The following is a 16,878-nucleotide window of genomic DNA, read 5'->3' as shown; positions in this document are numbered from 1 at the left end:
CAGAAGACAACTTAAGATGCTGCCCAGTGTGTTATACCACATCGTCTTTTCTAAGGAAGAATTTGTGAACAAAGAGATGTGGGAAATGCTGAACACTCTAGGTTCCTCTTAGAGATAGATGGCTCAATTAACACACATTAGTAACATAGAGAACTTCACTTTCTTCAACTTTATTCATAGAAAGCTCTCTTTTTATTAAGAGGATGAACAATTTTTTTTAAAAAAAACCCTTACATTACATAACGCAAGCTCTAAACATAGAGGTATCTAAGGGCATACCAGCATGTGCTATTCCTCATAACTTTGCAGGAATGACTTTGTTGAGTACTTTCTTTATATATAGAATGGATTAAGGCGAAATGAAGCCCTGGTTAGCATAGCAGGAGCAGAGGGACCACTGGACATGGGAAGAGAGGCAGCCAATGTTAGTGTGGCCCCAACCGCTATTTTCTCTCCCCTCTGCCAGTTACTTGGGTTTTAAAGGAAGCCAGCCACACCTCGAACAGTGTGGCAAGGTGCAGACAGACATCTCTAGGTCTGAGTGGCAGAATTCACAGCGGAGCTGGCAAAAGGAATTTACAAGACAGGGCTATAAATTATGGCAGCTGTGTTAATAAGGAGGGAGATTGTGGCTGTCTGAAATCACCTTGGAGACTAATAAAGGCTGCAGCTGGTGATAACACTCCAGGCGGGTGAGCTGGGGACTATGGAAGGCGGCGCTTCCTGGTTAAGTGAAGATGCTGCCATGGATTCCGTGTGGCTAGTGTTCTGATTATCTGGGCTCTTCAGAAGTGTAGACACCTGTGCTCATGGCTGACATTACTGGTGATAAACCCTGGTTATTACGGCCCTGTTGTCCAAGAAAGACTATTCAAAATTCTGAGTTTGTGGTGCATATATTTCATTAACATGAATAATGGGAAAAGAAATCTGCTTTCAGAAATCAGTAGCTATGGTAGCTATGCACAGATATCTATCATTTTATTTATTAAGGGAAGGTTTCTTTGTCAGACAAGAGTCAGAATCCTCTTGTTAGAATGTACCCTTTAAGGCATGAATGGGAATACTAAGACACAGATATCATGAGTGGATTCAGAATTAGTCTGTCCCTGTCCCTGTCCCTGTCCCTGTCTCAGTCTCTCTCTCTCTTTTCTCTGTTCAATGGATTATCATTTATCTATAATCTACCTATCCATCTATCTATCATGTATCTCTTCCATTATCTATCTATCTATCTATCTTCTACCAATCATCTGTCTGTCTTCCTTTCTTTCCAGCTGCACAACTCAATTTTTAAATTTAGCTTCTTCTGCCATAAAAAAAGGAGTCTTGGATAAAGAGGGTTGCAGGAGATTTAAGTAGAGACCTGTGCATCAATGACCTCAGTACCTGATGGAGGAAGTCTCTTGTTTTGTAATACATACACACTAAGGGGATAAAGTAGAGATAAATGGTAGAGCTCTTGTATGTGAGAGACTCTGTATGCTCTTCCTAGCACCACAGAAAACACACACACACACACACACACACACACACACACACACACACACACACACNCCCCTGTGATGGACCATCTGAACACTTGTGTTTCCACGCAGAGTTGGGAAGACAGAAGAGCGTAGAGGATCCTTCTGAGGCTCAAAGAGGAGGCTGCTCACCTTCTGCTAGGCAGTGCTGCAGGCCGTTGTGTTTTCTTAGGTTTCCATATAGGAACTGAGGTTTCCAAAGCTGTAAGAATGTATGTGAGGAAAAACTGTGCTTGATTGCAAATATCAAGTAACACACACACACACACACACACACATGAGAGAGAGAGAGAGAGAGAGACAGAGACAGAGACAGAGACAGAGACAGAGACAGAGAGACAGAGAGAGAGACAGAGACAGAGACAGGCAGAGATTATTTTGTAGTTTGTATTAAGGACAGGAAATTTTCCTTGCTTAAGAGTTTGTCATTTGTCCTAAGACAAGATGTTTAGGTGACATGTTTAAATGTGTACCCTCTGGTTATACCAATTTTTGTATGTATGTGATCTTGGTAAGGGTTTGTGTCTAAATGACCCCTTCTGGGAGTATTAATCAATAATACTGTCTACTTTTTATCCAGCACTTAGCAAGCGCCATTGGGCTAAGCACACATGGTTGCAATGAATTCCCTCAGCAGCTCAGAAACCAGACAACATTATTTCTAGTTTACTCGGGAGGATGAAGGGGCTCAGAGGAGTCATGCACGTGACTCACAGTGCTAGGCAGCAAGAGGCGGTGTTTGAACCCAGATATTAGGGCAGGGTGAGGGTTCTATCTGGCAAACAGACTTGGGGCTCAAGTTCCTAAGGTGAGCAGATCAGGGAAGAAAGAGCTATTCAGTACAGCCTTTGTATGTCTTTTTCTGTTTTCTTTTTTAACATGTTGCTCAAACAATAGTGTACTGTTGCAAATTGGATATTAAATGTCTTTTTGTCCCCCAAGTGCAGAAGGCTCTGTCCCCAGTACAACAGTGAGCAGAGCTTTGGGAATTGGTTGGCTCATGAAGGCTGAGACTTCATCAATAGATGAATCCACTGATGGAGTCCTAGCTTACGGGGCTACTGAGATGTGGAGGAACTTTGACAGTGGGATCTATTGAAGGAACAGGTTTCTGGGGTGTGTCTATGAAGAGCCTACTTTAACCCTGACCTCTTGGCCTGGCTCTCTCTTTCTGCTTCCTGACTGTTGTCTAGTGAGCAGCCTGGCACCACACTTCCACTTCTACCATGATGCTCTTCCTCAGCACAAGACTGGAAATGCTGGAAAAAGGGACCAAACTCAAAACTGATCTGAACTCAGGACCAAGAGCCAAAAGAAACCCTTTATCTTAAGCTGTTTGCCTCAAGTATTTTGTCAGGGCAACAGAAATCTGATTACCCTATGTGCTGTAATTTTTTTTCTTATAAATAGATTTTTATAATTGTGTTGTTTTTAAAATTATCCACTGAGGTGACTCTTGATGGTCCAGTCTCATCCTGCCCTAGTGTGTTTCTGTTGCTGTGATAAAACACCACAATCAAAGTAACTTGGGAAGGAAGGTTTTCTTTCTGCTTGCAGGTCACAGTGCATCTCCAAGGGAATCAGGGTAGTAACTCAAGCAAGAACCCAAACTAAACCATTGAGGAATGCTACTGAGAAGCCACTCTGTGGCCAGTGCTAGGCTAACTTTCTCATTCGGGCCAGGGCCAGGGTTTGACATCATTCAAGTCAGTCCTTCACAAATGAGGCCACAGGCCAACATGATCAGGGCAATCTTTCATCTGAGACTCCCTTTTCAGGTGACACTTGCTGTGTCAAGTCAGACGCTGAAGTTAGATAGGGTACCCTGCTTCAGCAGATGAGGACTTACGGTAAAACGCTCATGCACAAGGACTTATGGTAAAACATTCGTGCACAAATCAGAAAAACAAAAACAAAAACCCTGTCATTTGCCAACCACCTTTCAAAGTCTAGTTAAACTATAACTTCTTGTCTTTGTTTCCATTTTCAATTGTGCCTTGTCCCTTCTTGTCCCTTTGAGGGAGGACTAGAGACCCTTGGATCACCAACTCCTTATATTAATACTTATATTAGGGTTAGAATGTTTTCCCATAATGACCTATTTGTTTTGGATGATGATTTTCAGAATCATTACCTAACTAGGCATAGCAAAGCATTGCTGCCTTGGTGACAGGGTTGCTCTTGAAGCATTGAAGGGAGAGAGGCAAGATGATGGGTTCTAGTTGCATTGGTTACTTTTCTTCTTGTGGTGACAAATGCCTAAAAACATACACCAAGGAAGGAAGGGTGCTTGTGTTTGGGGCTGAGGCTTTGAGGGTACAGTCTTTCATGATCAGGAAGGCAGGGAGACGGAAGTGTGAGAGATTGTCACATGGTGTCTGCAACCAGGAAGCAGAAAGAGGTGGCTGTTTGGATGCTAGTGTTCATCAAGCTGCAAGCTGTATGGGTGCATGCATTTGTGTATGCACAAGAGAGAAGGGGGGAAGGAGAGAACGAGGGAGAGGGAGAGGGGAAGGGAGGGGGAGGGGGAGGGGGAGAGGGAGAGGGAGAGGGGTGTCAATGTCAAGTCTTTTTTATCTTTTACCCTCTACCTTACCTTTTGAGCAAGGCAGGGTCTTTTGCAAGACTCAGCACTCTTTGACTGACTGGTCAGTGAGCTCTGAAGAGCTGCTTGCTTCTGTGCTTACTTCTGTTCACCTAGAGTTTGTTTTAAAAAATGAAAACAGGATCCGCTCAGGTCTTATGATTATACAGAAGGCACCCTACTGACTCAGTCATCTCCCCAACCAAGCTAGGCTTACTAGCTTGCTTCTTTTCCTTCCTTCCTTCCTTCCTTCCTTCCTTCCTTCCTTCCTTCCTTCCTTCCTTCCTTCCTCCCTCCCTCCCTCCCTCCCTCCCTCCTTCCTATTTGTGCTCAGCCTGTGGAATCAAACCACCCACATTTAGGAAGGGTCTTCCCTCCTGAGTTCAGCCTCTCTGGAAACACCCTTATGGGCACCCCCTGAGGTGTGTCTCCTAGGTGATTCCAAATCCAGTCAAGTTGACAGTTGAGACTCGTGTCACAGCAGCTGTGAGATCTGTCCCATCTGTCTCAGGAGTTACCTCATGGTTGTCACAGACTCCTTTTCCATTGGTTAACTGAATGCCACACAGTATACTTTATAAACAAATTTACTGTCTTCAGACCTGGAGTCTGGGAAGTCCAAGATCATGGAGCCAGTATTTGTCAAGAGTTTCATGACATGGCAGAGGTACCACCTACAAGAAGGCACACGTGCAATCTCTCATCTTGGCTTTCCTTTTTAAAAGCACCAGTCCTGTCATGTAGAAACACTCCATAGTGACCTTGTCTGACCTTTTGTTTTCCCAGAGGCCCACCCCCAAATACCTTCAATATTTGCATCAGCGAGTTGACTGAATTTGAGAACACTTTGGAACCATGGCAATCCCACTGTCTTGTGTTTGCATGGCCTGCTTCCCCACGCGCCTCTGAGCCACTTTAGGAAAGAGCTGAGTCTGCAGGTGGCCTGTCAGGTGGTGTGTGCCCAGTCAGGCTTCGCTGAGCAAAGCAATGAACCCATCAAGCACAGCTACATTATTAAGAAGCAGGTGAAATATGGGCAGTGGGAAGCTCACCTGATCCAGCAAAGGGTTGGAGAGGAGAGAAAGACGACTGGGATGTACACATTGGAGTGAGGCACTGTCAGAAGCAGCCCAGGCTGACTGCAAGGGAGTCACCATATCCCCAGAGGGAATTGATCAAGAAAATGCTGCTTTTAGCTTCACTACAATTCCAGCTTAGGTTACAGCCACCATTAGCACACAGAATGTGAAAACACTATTTATAATGTTCCTCTAGGTCTCTCTCTCTCTCTCTCTCTCTCTCTCTCTCTCTCTCTCTCTCTCTCTCTCTCTCTCTCCTGCCTTCCCCCCTCCCTCCTTCCTCCCCTGCCCCTGTTGTATGCACTGGTGCATGTTCTGGTGTGTGCACTTTGCATGTGTGTACATCTAGAAGCCAGAGGATAATGTCCCATGTCTTGCTCTGTCACTCTTTGCTTTATTCCTTTGAGACAGGCAGGGTCTGTCACTGACTCTTGAGCTAGTCTAGTAGCCAGTTACCCCTGGCCATTCTCCTGTCTCTGCCCAGTACTCCCTTGCCCTCATGTTGGTGTTAAAGCCATGTGGAGGCCATGACTGATTTTTTTACGCCAGTGCTGGGATCTAAATTCAAATCCTCATGCCTTCCCAGAAACCATTCTTTCTCACTGAGCCACCTTCCCAAACTTCGACACTGCAGGATTATTAACTTTTTTTTTAAGTTTTAATTTTATTCTCAAATATGTGTGTATATGCATGTGTATATATGCAGTTTGTGAATGTGAACAGAATGCCATTTGAGGCCAGAAGTGGTTATTGGGTCCCCTGAAGCCGCATTAATAGTTGTGATCTGCCCAAGGTAGGTATCGAAAACCAAGTCTAGGCCCTTTGCAAGAGCAGCAAATGTGCTTAACCACTGAGCCATCTTCCCAGCGCCATGGCTCTTCACGCTTCTCAGAGACGTTACGTTTGAGCTTATAGGAAGACACAATCACTCTGATTTAAGGCTGGAACACTGACACGAAGGGGTTAACTGAGACACTCCCTTAAGAGGGACCTGCTCTAGGGCCAATCCTACAGCTGGACCTGGAACACAGCATCATTGTTTCCCCTGCCTGAGAAAACTGGGCATCCCCAGGGCTCTGCCCCTCTACCCCAACTGCTCTGAGAACTGCAAGAAAGCTTTTTTTTTTTTTTTTTTTTTATTGAAAAGCCCTAATGCACTTTTTGAGAAAACCATTTTTGAAAGGTTCCTTAAAAGGAAAATTGATGGGGGTAATCATTTTCCTTTCAAAGCTCCAGACATCTGCTGGGCTTGCAGATTGTCACAGTCCGGGGCTTGCACCATATCTCTGTGGACTACACTCAGCTGGAGCCAGGGGATGTCATTTGTCATGTTCCATATCTTAGAGTTCTGCTGTTGCATATTTAAGGGCCAACATTTGCACAAGACACACGCCACACATGAAGGAGGGCAGGAGGGATATAGCCAACATTGGTGTCATTATTTCTTTTCCTTGGGAACTGTGCTTCAGGGTCTCTGCTTCCTATGCCAGCCACTGAGAAAGCTTTGGGCAGACTGCTTCAGTGTAGCTGTTGGTTGTAAATTGTGTCTACCAACCCCCCCCCCCCATGGAATGTCCATTACTTCTTGTCAGGAAAAAAAATCCTGTGTGGATTCTCTTCCCCTTCTTCAACCCCGTTCTGCTCATTCTGTTCTGTCATGAGCCAATGGAGACACAGGGTGTGATGCAGAAGTGTGCGTTCTCAAAGACTAAAATGAGCAACAGGCTGTTTGCCAAAGCAGAGGGGCACCATGCCTAGCGGTGCCGGAAGCTGATGCCATTCAAGGGCTTCTCTTTAGGCAAGTGGACAGTAATCCTTCCTCAGCAAACCTTTCCAAAGCCAACATCAAGAACATACATATAGCCTTCACCCAGGCATCAAAGGGGCTTGGAAAGACCCCTGAGCATAAGTCTTCCCAATAAATCCAGCCCTGGTAGACAGAGGGCCATCCTGCTTCTGCCAATGCTTGTCTCCTGTGTGGGTAGAGTTTGTAGGCAGAGGAGAAGCTCTCTAAGGGCTCTTCTTTGTCAACTACTGCAGCTCTTGCTGTTTGACAGCAGTGAGCAGCATCAGCAGACAGGTGAGTATAGAATAAGTGGTACCCCACAGTGTTACAATCTACTTACAGCTCTGGGGTAGCCGGGTTAGCAGGACTCCTCAGCCCTTCAGTGATATAACATCTGTGTGGGCATAGAGTTCTGGGGCCATTCGCTGCTGGTATTATAGCTCTTGAGTGGACCTAGGCCTTGATGGCAAGCAGCGTTACAGCGCCTAGGTCTAGGGTGTCTGAGACCTTTGGCCCTAAAGACTTGACGACTCTCTGGAACTCTTCCTGGGACCAGAGCCTCCAGTTTTACTTCTCTGGTGCTTTACAGCTCCCCATCCTTTTCCAGCCTTAGGCTTCCTTCTCTTACCTTCTCTGTACCTCTGCCCATCTCTCCTGTTCCTTTTCTGGCAGCTCCCTCGAGTAGTTCAGCTGATTCTTGTTGCTGCTGCTGCTGCCTCTGAGGTAGTTGAGCGTCCAGCCTGTTTTCCCGCCTCCCTTGCAGCTATCAATGCGGCTGGTGGCTCTGCTGCTTTTACAGCCGGACTTGAGTCTGCCTTTTCAGCTGTTAAGCAACCAGCTGTTCTGCTGCTTTGTTGGCTTGTCATACAGGCTGCTCATGTAACTTCTGAGGACACTCCTCTGCCTCTGTTCCAATGGCTGCTGTAATGACTCTGGTTTTTCCTTCTTCATGTTGCCAGTGTGGCCAACTATACCAAAAATAAGCCAGAAAAGACCTCTTGAGAGAAGCATTTGGAGTCCTAATGCTACAGCACAAGGAGAGGCAGCATAAGAGATTGTCCCAGCTGACCAGGGGAGTCAAACAAGCACGCCTGTGTAGCCAGAGGAGCATGGGGGCCAATCACAGCAAATTTCTCATGCAAATGAGGGTCTGTGTTTGGATCAACAACAAAAAGCCTTTCATGCAAATAAAGGTTTGTGTTTGCCCTAATCACAGGCATCCAAGGGAAATGCTTACCCCCTCTGGGTCAAAATAATATAGGTCACTGAGACTTGTGATAGTAAAAAGTTCAGCACAAACTGTTAGAAATAATAAAGGCTGAGCCTGCATCTTCAGGAGGCAGAACAAGCATCACAGAGCTAATGTGCCACCCAAGACAGAGCCAATTCTCACACAAGCAAGCAGGAATAGCACGCGGTGCAACTTTAGCGTGGCTAGGGGGCCTTCTGTTGTAGGTGCTGCTCTCTGTAGGTCTTCGTTGTGGGCATAGGATCAGAGTTGTTAAGGGTACCCAAGAGCAACCGATTCCATGATGCCAGTCTCACTGTGATAACAGAGAGTCCTGCAGTATAACTGTACAGACTGCATGCCATGAAGCTGACATGAACTGGTACAGGGACCTGGAAGCACCAGATGCCCTGGGAGGTGGACAGTGCTAGGTTTAGCATTTTTATATAACACTGCATGTAAAGGCAAATAGAAGGATAAGATATCAGCGGGAGATGACCTTCCTCATAGGAGTGTGTGACCCTGAGCATAAAAAACCCAGGGGCCCCAGGAAGTAAGTGAAGAAGAGAGAGGAATTTTAGATCCATGTCAGAAGGTTGCCTTGATCCAGAACACCTTTACCGCCCTGTGTGGCTCCTGATCTGACTGAATGATTACTACCCATGTAGCTGGGCCTGGAAATCCAGGTTGTCAAGCCAAGTCAACAGTCTGTGCTCTGGGACTGTCTGCAGTCAAAATATTGATCCTTTCTGAGAGCTGTGAGCAGAAACGTCTGCAAATCAGGACAAAGACCAGTCCCTGGACAGTCCTGGAATAAAAGACAAGACACTGGAATGACAGAGAGACTGCAGGAGTAGACTGGGACTTCTGGGGGAATCCGGTCCACTCCAGGTTCAGCTGAGAAGAGAGCAGATGCTGCTCCATTTCTCGCTTTGCTGGGAACTGAGGATGCTCAAGAGCAGAGCACCTGCAGGGCTGCCCCCGGCAGCGGCTGTGGTTTTGTGTGTCTTCAGATAGCACTTGAGTAAGCAGGAGGGTTAGGAGGAATCGGCTCTGCAAAGGACACAGGAAGACTGGTTCTGGCCTTCCTTTGTGCATGCATCAGCCTCTTCTGGGCATTGTCTTCCTACCAAGTTCACCTGATGTCTTGGGTCTTCGTTAATCTTCACACTCGAGTCAGTTTAGGCTCTCAGTGAGCCACTGGGTCACAATAACAAGCAAGCAAACAAAAAATTACTAACCTCATTTTTCATGATGGTTAAGTTCGACTGTCAACCTAATGAGACCTAAATCTTTTGGGAGATGTTGGTCATGCTTGTGGGAAATTATCTTGATTAGGTTAACTGAGGTAAGAGTAACCACCCACTGTGAGCAGTACCATTCCCTGGGCTCGACCCTGGAATGTATGAAAGGAAAAAGTGAGCTGAGCACCAGCATTTATCTCTCTGCTTCCTAACTTCAGATACAAACAATGCGACCAGCTGCTTCTAACTCTTGTTGCCTTGACTTCCCCACCATGATGAACCATACCCTGAAACTGGGAGCCAAAAGTAACCCTTTCCTCCCCCAAACCTACTTTTGTTAGGCTATTTTATCACAGGAGGAGAAACTATTACAGCCTCTATCAGTGAGTCACAGAATCTACCCATAACCCCACTGCTTATATTTAATATGTCTGTTCTTTACTGTCTCTTGTAAAGAATGATTTTTTTTCAAGCCTCTTTGTCTTTGGATGCCATGGACAAAACAAACAGAAGACAAAGTTCAAGGCCAAGGTTCTAACCTGGGCTCAGGGTCCCTGGGAGGCAACACCCATCAATTATGGCTTCAGAGGGATCTTTCTTGGTATAGCTGTGTTTGATTAAGTATGTCTGTGCTGGCTTGTGTGCAACCATGTGTCTCTGTGTTAAGGCTAAGCAGGAGTAAGAACAGAGGGCAAGAGGAGCTCTCTCTGCTCACCTAGCAGTGAGGAATCTGGATGCTTGTCTGCCCTGCATCCCTGGGGGAGTACCCACCCTTGCTCCAGGAAGCTCTCTGTCCAGGAGCTTCAGTCCTCATCCTTGGGAACTTTCCACAGTCCCTCGCTGTGCCGAGTCCATCTCCAACAGGCTATGGGCCTCAGAATTTGAGTCCAGGATGCTCTTCTTGTTCTTGTCCTGATATATCTCTAAGAAATATATATATCTCCAAGTCTCCACACCTCCATCTTATCAAACAGGAAGTCCTCCTGGGCAGACAGCTGTGTGCTGTTGTAGGTGGTACATGCGGGCTTGGCCTTGCTGTGTCATTTCCCAAAGTCAGCAGCCACCCAAAGCCCAAAGTAATGGTGCTGCCCACCCATGCCCAGTCCGTTGGGCGTGGTCTACTGTCCATAATTCAAGTACATGAAGTGGTCATTGTAGCCCGTGTGCAGGTGCATGGCCATTTTGGGGGCGATGGAGAAGAGGAAACATTTGTTGTCCCCTTAGAACTGAGGCTTAACTTCCCAAGAGCAGGAGGTAAAGCCACCAAGGATGTACTCATCCCTATCCTCAAGGACAATCAGACCGGGCCCCTGGTTCATGATGAGGCTGCATAGCTGGGAGAAGCTCTGCTCCTGGAGCTGTGTGGAAAACAGCAGGCACCAGAGGTGCCGATGCTCCACTGCCAGGTGGGAGCTGAGGTAGATGACAGACAACACATCCAGAATGCTCTCAAATGGCCTTCCTTGGCCCATGTGGTACTCGGGGACCAGCGTGGAAAGCCCAGGAGGCATAGGCCCTTGTGGATAACCACACTCAGAAATACACCCACCCAAGGGACATGGAACATCCTCTCCTCCATCATGGCTTGGTCGCAGATCTGGTCCAGGCACTGAGGGCCCAGAGACTGGTGGGCATCTTGAAACTTCATCTCTGAGAGCAGCTGGGCAACCATCACCTGCATACTGTTGGGGGAGGAGGGCACCGTGGATTTCCTGCAGATCCAACCTCAAAGCTAATGCCGGTGAGTGAGCATGTGTATCACAGGGGCCACCAGGTCCTCTGTGAACTTCTGGACATCTCTGGTCTTTGTAGGACCCTCCACAGCTAAGATCATTTTCTTAACCATAAGGCCCTTCTTCTCAGAGCTCCCTTTCAACAGCTGGGACAGGAACGCTGTGAAATGCTTCTGCAGCTCCCATGTGCCCTGTTGGTCGGCTTCACCCTCTGCATGCCATTATATCCTCTGCCAATGCTGGAGGAAGAGCCTCCTTGACATGGCTCTGTTGGGGACAAACTGAAGAGCGAGTTAAGCAAGGTTTACTGGGAAACAAGCTGAGGACAAGCCAATCGATGCTCTGCAGGTGTTGCCTGCAACTGCAGGACCATCCTGTGACCCAAGGTGCCATCTTCCCAACCAGAAGATCTCAAAGTGTACTGGCTCAGTCTGAGGTAGAGCTCAGTGGTAGAGACCTCACTGCCATAAGGAAGGGCCCAGGGTTTGCTCTGTAGTGGTGAAAATAAGAAGATGGAGGAGGAGGAAGAAGGAGAGGAAGGGGAGGAAGAGGAAGAGAAGGAGACAGAGGAGAAAGAGGAGGAGGAGAAGGAAGAAGCAGAGGAGAACAAGGAGGAAGAGGAGGAGGACAAGAAAGAGGAGGAGGAGAATGATTTAGTTTTACTGGTTCTCATTGGTAATTTCTGTCTTCAAATTATCATCATCATCATCATCATCATCATCATCATCATCTCACCACCATTTCCTTCTTGGTTTAGGATTAATTTACTCATCTTTTTCTAATTTCACATATTTTTCAAAGGGAAACACATATTACTGATTTGAGACCTTTCTTCTTTTCTAAAACATGCATGGTAAAGCTATTACTTTTCCTCTAAGCTTATCTTTAGTTACACCTCACAATATTTGATGTGTGTTTATAGTTACTCATTAAAAGTACTGACTGATATCCCTTGCCACTTCCCTTTTGATCCACGATTAATTAAATGCATCTTGTTTGATATAAATATTCAATGCTTTCCACATTCGTTTTCCAATTTCATTCTTTTGTTAATTAATTTCTAGTTCAACGTCATTGTAATCAGAGAAGTCCTTTCTTGTTATTTTGCTTCAAGCAGTATGCATTCTTCACATAGCACACAACCTTTCGTCTACTGTCATGGCTACTATTCTTACATTCTCTTTTTGATCAAACTTCTTAGATGAATAGCTCACATTTGCTGTATCTCTTTCATTCTCCCAGTCATACTGAACCATCCAGAACCTCATTATTTTTCCTCAACTTCCCCAAGGATTCTGAACCCTCATTAGCTCCATAAACTCTTCAAGAATTATTATTTTTGCTTTAAAAACTGCCAACATCTACTTCCTTTGTGTCTAGCCAAGAACCCTGTCTGATGTCTCTCATAAGCAGTGAGCCTCCCCAACACAGCATGCCATCAATCTTCTCCAGGTTTTAGCAGCTCATCACCATAGCAACCACATCTTTGCTATGTGGCAGCAGATGCAGAGCCGGTCCTGCGATGCCAAGTGAGGAAGGGCAAAGAGGGGCAGGTTAGGAACTGGCTCACATTCTGGAGGGGGCTCACTTGAGCTTGGAGCTAACACGGATTACTTAGTTTGGCAAAGTGATGGAGAAGATGGACTGGCCACTCAGGTGTTATAATTAATAACTCCAAGGAATAGAAGCCAAGATGGTAGAAGGCAAACTTAGACATGCTGCCTTCTGATTTCTTAGATCAGAATTTTAAGACTTGTTTCAGTGACAGAGTGTGGATGAAAGCCTGATCGGTGTGAGTCAAGGAGAGGAAGAATGGATTGGGAAATAAGGGAAGAAAGATGAGAAGAGAGGGAAGTGGGACCTGAGGGTGACTGTAGATTGAGAGACAGTTTTATTTACCTTTTCTGTCTTGCCCTCTCTGTCTCTCTTCTCTTTTTTTACATGGAAACATTTAATTTTTATTTTAATTTAAATTTTAAATTATGAATATGTTTGTTTGTCTGTGTATGGGTAGGTGCACATGAATGCAGGTGTTTGGGAAGACAGAAGTTGTATTCCATGGAAATGGAGTCACAGACAGTTGTGAGCCCCATTCCCCCAATATGGCCTCTAGGAACCAAAATTGGGTTCTCTGCAAGAGCAGTGAGTGTTCTTAATTGCTGAGCCATTTCTTCAGAACACAATTTATTTTGATCACATCCACCCCTTTGTCCCTCATTCCCTCCCTCCAATTCTTCCCAAGCCCCCTCCTCCTAAGTCCCCTCCCAATGTCATGTTCTATCTATCTATCTATCTATCTATCTATCTATCTATCTATCTATCTATCTATCTATCTATCTATCTACCAAACCATTCATCTATCCAACAACCTATCTAACCATCCATCTATCCTCCACCTATCTATCTACCTATCTGTCTGTCTATCCATCCATCCATCCATCCATCCATCCATCTAAATCTAATTAGTACTGCCTGCATACACAAGGGTGGAAGAATGTCTACTGTTCCATGAGCAATCTATCAGTAGGCCCACTCCTGAGGAAAATTGAACTTCCCTCCCCCAGCAGCCACCGACTGCTAGAGTTTCTGAGCTAGCAATTGGCCTTCTAAGCAGCTCCCCAACTCATGCTGGAATATTGACATAGGAGAGGGATCATAGCTTTCTTTCTTTTTTGATGAAGATGATTCTGAGGAAGAACGCAGATAATAGCAGGAAGAACTTCCTGAAGAGGTACCCTCCACTCAGACTGGAAGCCAGGGTCTCCTGGCAACGACTGTCTACAGGAACACTTTGAATCTGTTCTGAAAGCAGGGTAGAGGCCCCAGAATTGACAAAGACCATCTTCTGCTGCATAATTCATTACCGCCTGCCCTCTTCCTAACTCTTCATATATCCCTTCTGATCTTGTGGCTTCAGCGTCTTCAGAAAGATACTATTTGCCGAAGATCAAACAGGTCTGTTTGTTCTAAGCCCTATGAGTAATAACTTAATCTAAAAATAGAGACATGTTTATTAATAGGCTACACAGTAATTTTCTAAGCCAAAGAGAAGGACTCGGTGACTATTAGCCCCGAAGGCAGCCTCTTGCTGAAGGAGGTATGGGGCTGCTGAGGCAGAGTGGGAGAGAAGAGAAAGGTGTGGGAGGCAGGAGGGCTGGCAAGAGTGACAGAGAGCTTAGGAGTCTTTCCAAGGAGTTTATGAAATGGGACCTTCTTCTTTCCTCCTTCTTCTCCCACTCTATCCTTCCCTCCTCTCCCTCCTCCCATCTCTTCCTTCCTTTCTTCCTTCCTGTGCCTCTTCTCCTCTGACCCATCTCAGTCCCCCCTCCAACGTCTTCTTCCTTCTTCTTCCTCCTCCTCCTCCTCCTTCCTCCTCATCCTACTTGCCCTCTTCCTCCTCCTTCTTTGTCCTCCTCCTTCTTTGTCCTCCTCCTCGTCCTCCTCCTTCCTTGCCCTCCTCTTCTTCTTCCTCCTTCTTCCTCCTTCCTTGTCCTCCTCCTTTTCTTCCTCATTATTCCTCCTTCCTTGTCCTCTTCCTCCTCCTTACTTGTCCTCCTCCTTCCTTGTCCTCCTCCTCCTTCTATTATTATTATTATTTATTTATTTATTTATTTATTTAGAGCCAGCAATGGGGTCTAGATTTGATCCTGGTAAGCTCTGATTTTCTGTCCCTGTTTCCTTTCTGATTAACAGACCAGCAGTGGCAGTATGTCATGGCTTTGTTTTTGGGAACAGAAGAGATAACAAATGGAAACCGCTTGGAATGGAGTCTAGTTCGTGTGTGTTTGTTAGAAAAATAAAAGCTCAGCGGTCTGAGAATGTAAAAATGCGCACCAAGCAAGCAGGAAGCCCCAGAGTTGATCCTCATCACTGTATAACTAGGGCATTGTGGCACATACCTGTTATCACAGTACCTAGCGGTTAGAAACAGGAACATCAGAAGCCAGGGATAATTCTCAAAAATAAAATTAAAATAATACATATTTTTTATTTCACAGTGGGAATAACTAAAAAAAAATTCTGCAAATACATCATAGAAAAAAGTCACCTTATTGGGAACCAAGAGAGAGGTATACACACTTAAAATGTTTTTATTGCAAACATTTATTTATTGTGTCTATGAGTGTGTGTGAGTGCATATGCCATGGCATGTGTATGGCGATCAGATGGCAAATTGAGTCAATTCTTTCCTTCCACCTGTGGGTACTGAGGCTTGTACTCAGGTCATCAGGCTTGGTGGCAAGCACCTTTATCCCTTTATTCACTCAGCCATCTCATCTCTTCGCCTAGAAGAGAGCTGATTCCTGGCCTTTGTCCCAGCCAAGTGCCTGATCAGTGCATGCACTTCCATTTACCGCCAGAGTGTGAAAAAGCAGCCACTTCAAACAACCTGTGCTGTGGATGACCCTCCTCGTGCTCCCACCGACTCAATGGCAGCCATCCAAGCTCCGTGGGCTGGTCACACTCTTCGATTCCTTTTGGGGCCTGCAATCTAGATCTTGTAGGCATGAATGTGAGTGGAGGAGTGGAGGCAGATGTCAAAGCAAAGCAGAGTTTCCTGACTGGCCAGAGTGCCAAGGACATTCAGTCCCCTTGTTAATGCAGTCCCTTTCAGCAATCTTGCAGGGAGGTGGCCATCTCAGAGCAGACAACTTAGAACCAAGTCCAGACTCCAGACTACTGTCTGCCACAGGGAAGACACAGCTGGTGACCAGAGTTTTCCTGAGGAGCAATAGTTCTTCTGGGATGTATTTCTCCATAGGACCTTGCCAAGCAGTTGGGACAATGCCCAATGTCGTCGGTAGAACCAACATGGACAGGGGTGGTAGCTTATGCCTACTATCCTAGCACTCAGGAGGCTGAGGCAGGAGGCTCTGGACCACCAGTTCAGTCTGCACTGCACAGCAGGATGCTGTTTCAACATGAATAGATAAATCAATGAAAAAACCAAGTTACCACCACCTCAGGACCCCAGACCTTTCAAAAACATCTTGAAGTTGAGTTTTCTCCTTATGCCCTTAAGATACATACATAAACAGGTCATTGGCTCTGCTGAAATCTTAGCTCTCGAGCTCCAGATAACTCTGAAGCTTTGATGAAGGGTGGCATGTTGCTCTGTCACTGGACTTAGGGTGTCCCAATAAACCAATTAGATTAGGTCATTTGTCCTCCAAATACCAATTGAAACAGCTAAATTAATAGTGAAAAGCAGAAAAAGAGAGGTCACATTGGGAAGAGGGAGGATAAAAAAACAAAAGTTAATCTCTGGATCCTAAAGTGAGACTCAGGTTAAAATGGAGGCTGGAGTTAATGCACACATGTGTAAGAGCAGTCCTCAATAGAGCTCTGGTCTTGCCATCATCAGCTCGTCATTATCTCTTCTGTAACATGGTCCAAGTTGTAAATCTTTCCAGGAGAAAAGTTGCTTCTCTGGCTGGCTCAGACTTGAGGCTTTCTCTTTTCCCAGCATAAGATTTTCTGGGTGGAATTCCAGCTTCTTGGGAGTCCATTGTTTCTATAGCCTGATCTCTAAAGTGAAAGGTCTCTTTAGGCTGTCTTCAACACTTGGGACTGGAGAGAGGGCTCAGTCATTAAAGGCAAATACAATTATCACAGAGAACATGAGTTCAGTTCCTAGCACCCATACTGGGCAGTTCACAACCACCTGTAATTCCAGCTCCAGTGATCCAGCGCCCCC

The 16,878-nt window shown here is 45.8% G+C and overlaps 1 pseudogene; it reads right to left on the bottom strand.

Moving 5' to 3' along the window:
• Positions 1 to 10,250: 10,250 nt before the first annotated feature.
• On the bottom strand, positions 10,251 to 12,436 carry LOC110321959 (annotated as a pseudogene).
• Between the last annotated feature and the right edge of the window lie 4,442 nt (positions 12,437 to 16,878).

The sequence above is a fragment of the Mus pahari genome, chromosome 5, assembly GCF_900095145.1.
Source record: "Mus pahari chromosome 5, PAHARI_EIJ_v1.1, whole genome shotgun sequence".
Classification (NCBI taxonomy): Eukaryota; Metazoa; Chordata; class Mammalia; order Rodentia; family Muridae; genus Mus; species Mus pahari.
This window is presented reverse-complemented; position numbering and strand designations above follow the sequence as displayed.